General features: G+C 37.4%; 1 non-coding gene across 1 annotated transcript; it reads left to right on the forward strand.

Annotated features, from left to right (window-relative positions):
- The first annotated feature begins 1,619 nt into the window (after window positions 1-1,619).
- LOC117801725 lies at window positions 1,620-1,725 on the forward strand. Its single transcript, XR_004624460.1, has one exon. It is a non-coding gene; the product is annotated as a U6 spliceosomal RNA (small nuclear RNA).
- The last annotated feature ends 2,851 nt before the right edge of the window (window positions 1,726-4,576 follow it).

Genomic DNA, 4,576 nt, shown 5'->3' on the forward strand with positions numbered 1-4,576 from the left:
TTATATAATTTAGCAAAATCGTACAATTTTTTTCCCGTATAAATGGTCTCCTGGGTCAGACTTTGTGTTTGTCCCCTGATCTGTTGCTTTTCCATGGCTGCTAGAGCAAAATTACCACAGACTTAGTGCTTAACACGCAAATTAATTCTCTTTGAGTTCTGGATAGCAGAAGCCCTTAATGGTCAGCAAGGCTGAGTTCCTTCTGGAGGCTCTAGGGAAGAATAGTTGCCTTCTCCAGCTTTTAGAGGCCGCCTGCACTCCCTCACTCAGAGCCCCATCCTCCACTTTTAAAACCAGCAGTATGGCATCTTTGAATCTCTTCCCAACTCTGACCCTCCTGCCTCATCCTTGTGATCACTGTGAGCTCACTCAGATAATTTGAGATAATTCCCCCATCTCAAGAACCTTAATTTAATCACACCTGCACATTCCCTTCTGTAAGATAACCTATTCAAAGGTCCCAAGGATTAGGATTGTTAAAGTAATTGAACAAAGAGGCTGTTTGATGGAGGTGGCTCTAATGCCTCAGGAGCCTGTATAAATAAATTGAAACCTAAGCCAAAGTCAATTCCTGTAAATGCTGTCATACCCCAGAAAACACATTTAAGAACACCCAGTCACAAACGTTTGGAACCACGAGGTCTCTAAGGAAGACACAACTGGCTTTGAAAGAGTCTTTTTAAGCGGTATGATGAAGCTGATTCTCGAAGTGTTGGGGAAAAGATAAAATTGATGCCATCATCACCGCAAAATGGGACACAGCTTCCTTTGTTGGAAATGTTTTTAAGAGCATTGACAAAATCGTTGTGCCTGGGTGGCTCAGTCGGTCAAGCGTCTGCCTTTGGTTCAGGTCATGATCCCAGGGTCCTGGGATCGAGCCCCGCATCTGGCTCCCTGCTTAGCAAGAAGCCTGCTTCTCCCTCTCCTTCTGCTTGCTGCTCCCCCTGCTTGTGCTTCCTACTCTCTCTCTGTGTCAAATAAAAATTTTTTTTAAAATCTTTAAAAAAGGGCACTGATAAAATGATGCTCATAAGACCAGGAAGCAAACAAGAAGGAAGCACAAAGCAAACAGGATGGAGTAAGTTTCTTTTCCCTCCTAAGGCTCTGAGTGTTCCTCTCTAGTGCCGGCTGTCAGCTCGACAATAGAGAGCCAGCGCAAAGCAGCAACGTGATTTGCAGACTTTCAGCCATACTGTGTTAAAATGAATATGGAAGGATGGGTCTGGAGCTGAGAAAGAATAGCTTAATAACTAGCAAATCGACCTAAACTACTCAGTATCCATATTAAAACTTGAGGTAAAAATGTGAAATTCCCTATTTCTACCCAACACAGTTCAACTATCCCTCATACAGATGGAGATGTACTTCTGGTCCCCTGAAATGGGAAGCAAATTTCTAATACCCATTGAATCCATCTCTGGAAGACAGCTGCGCTGTCCCTTGCTGGCGTATGTTAATTAGCCTCCAAATTCAATCATGAGTCCCACTGACTACTGTCTTACTTAAAGACAACTTTTATACAACATTTTTATAAAATCCGAAAAAGAAGGAGGAGATAGTGCAGGGGGAGAATCCCCTCAAAGGATAAAGGCAAGTTGCTCCATTAAAGAGTCATCATGGTGCTTGCTTCGGCAGCACACATACTAAAATTGAAATGTACAGAGAAGATTAGCATGGCCCCTGTGCAAGGATGACACGCAAATTCGTGAAGCGTTCCATATTTAAAAAAAAAAAGTCATCGTGTTTGGTGGGCTTTTTCATTTTTGCAGGAACATTCCACACCATTGGAGCATCTTCCTTGGATTTGCTTACCACGTTAAATTACATGTTTGTATCTAATAGTTATTTATGTTGAAAAAAATGTCTTAAAAATGGGTTATAATAAAGTACATTTTTTAAGAGATTTTATTTATTCATTTGACAAAGAGAGATACAGCTATTGAGAGAGGGAACACAAGCAGGGGGAGTGGGAGAGGAAGAAGCAGTCTCCAGCAGAGCAGGGAGCCCGATGCAGGGCTCGATCCCAGAACCCTGGGATCATGCCCTTAGCCCAAGGCAGACACTTAATGACTGAGCCACCCAGGAGCCCCAGATAGAGTACATTTTATCTAATATTTTGTAGAGTATAAAGAGAGTTATATTTCCAAAATTCTCAGATCATCTCTCATACATCCTCCAAATATATTCATTCTCTTCCTTTTCTGTTTTTCGACAGTTAAATTTATAGTACAATCAACATTATTTTCCATACCATTCCATAAACCTTCATGATATCTAAACATATTTAACTTGATGTCGTTACTGATCATAACAATACAATTAATACTTCTGCATAAAGGAACTCCTGGCTTGTTCTAATTGAAAGGTAAATTACAGATTTTTAAATACATTAGTGTATGTTTATCCTTTTAAAAATTCCTTTTATGCGACTCTTCTTCATCTTTTACAAGCATTATTTTTTTTCATGACAGATTTTAGTTGTTATAGGAAGGATGCCAAGAGGAAGATGGAGTCAACATGGGATTTCTGAGTCGATAACATAAAAATAAACTTGAAAGAGAGGCTTTGTTAAGAAGAGGATTTCATTAACATTTCTGGGGCCAAGCTTGTTGATCAGATCACAGAATTTTATCATAAGCCAAGAATAGAACAAAATCAGAGTAGAGTGGGGCAGTCCTTGTCATATAGAGAGGAGACAGAGAGATCATGCCTGATTGACCTTGAATTGGGGGAAGAAGGCCACACCCATCATGGAGGTAAAGATCTCTGTCCTGTGTTCTATGTTCTTACTTCCCCATTTCCAGGCCTAGTGCTCCAGGAATCACAGGGGCATATATTAGATATTTTCTCAAGGAAGTACGAACCAGAACAGCTTTCACCTTGTTTTCTATTCAAAACCTTGGTAGACCACACTCAGGTTGACCCCTCTCCACCATGGTGGGTTGGGGGGTGGTGCTGTGGATAACAGTATTGATGGAGAGGAGCTGAGTGCAAAATGCTAAGGCAGGTTTACTGGCTCTGCATGACAAAGGCTGATACAAGGACCACACAAGTCTAGGGAAACCCTGCCCCATGCCTTAAGGACTCCAAGTTTCCCCTATACCCTGAGTTCAGTTTCAAAAGAAAAGTGGAAGGGAGAAATCCCTGCAGTAGGTTTAATTGTAGACCGAGAGAGTGTTAATGCAGTAAAGCTTTTTTAAATTGAAAGACATTGTGCAAAACAAAAAATAATGAGCTATTGTTAAAATTTCCCTCCGATTCCAGTGTCTATTTTTCCTTGTGGGTAGTTTAGAAGAACTACAGATGATAATGGATGCTTGCATTCTTTGGACATCTGTGTAGTGTATGTGTGAATTTAATTTCACAATAATTATCTGTTGATTTAAAAGAGCTTGGTGATAGGCGCTGTATGCTCATAATTATATATAATCTAAGTCACAGGCATTTTGGAGACAGAACTCCAAATAGATAAATGTAGGGATTATACTGTTTCAATATTTCTTTTAATTATTTGGCAATGTTGATATTACATCGTAAGAAGCGATTAGTTCTAATAATAGTCAAATAGGTTCACTCGTTTTATGTAAAATTGTACAATTTTCAGTCTTTTGTGATATTTTGCTGTATTTCCATTCTAGAGCATTCTTACTGGATACATGGGAGAGAAAAACTAATAAAAATGATATTATTCATAAAAGACTAATATTCACAGAATAAGTGGTTGCATTTATAAATTAACAGCTATGAAAAATATATGTTATAGTTAAAAAGCTTGAGGATTTGTTCTATTTTTTTATATTATTTTTCATCCAGCTTACATTCTTACATTTTGGCTTAAGTCTAGGAATTGACTAACTATATTAAAAATGAGACAACATTTTAATACAAATTATCATTTTAACAATTACTGCTATATAATTTTTCTTATTTTAATGTAGAATAATTTGATTTTAAAGTGTTATCATTTTATTTGCTTTATACACTAATTAAAAGCCTCAGACTGGAACCACATTCCATTAAATATCTGTTACAACATGTCTGTAGAAATGTCTGCTCTATGTGTATAATATTCTCAGGAAACTGGAAACGTAATACTCATGTTCTATATAATTCTGTTAACACCACTCTTAGAAAAAAAATTAAGGAAAATTTACAACTAAGGTACTGAAATAGCTAACAAAAATTCTGCCAATTTAGAATATCTGCTGGTTTGGTGCTATCCATAGAGTTTTTGTTTTAGTGCCAGAATCAAAGATTCCATTTAAAAAATAAAATAAATAGAATTTCTGGGCCACTGGTTGGCAACTTTTGATTCATGGATTTTGTGCTGCTGGTGTCATCAAATACAAGAATTTATGTCTTCACTTCTTTTTTTTTTTTTTAATGTTCCCATTTTTGCTGGGAATTTCCTTACCTTTCTTTGAGTGCCCTCTAATTTCAATGTGTTATATTTTCTCTACCTTTGCTTTATTTCAATGTTGTTTCTAATTTTTGTACTATGACTTGGTTGTTTTAAATGCATCTCTTCCCACCGAGGTAATTTGTTTTTGGTGCATATGCTATTTAATGTGATAAT

This window comes from Ailuropoda melanoleuca, chromosome 3, assembly GCF_002007445.2.
Source record: "Ailuropoda melanoleuca isolate Jingjing chromosome 3, ASM200744v2, whole genome shotgun sequence".
In the NCBI taxonomy this organism is placed as follows: Eukaryota; Metazoa; Chordata; class Mammalia; order Carnivora; family Ursidae; genus Ailuropoda; species Ailuropoda melanoleuca.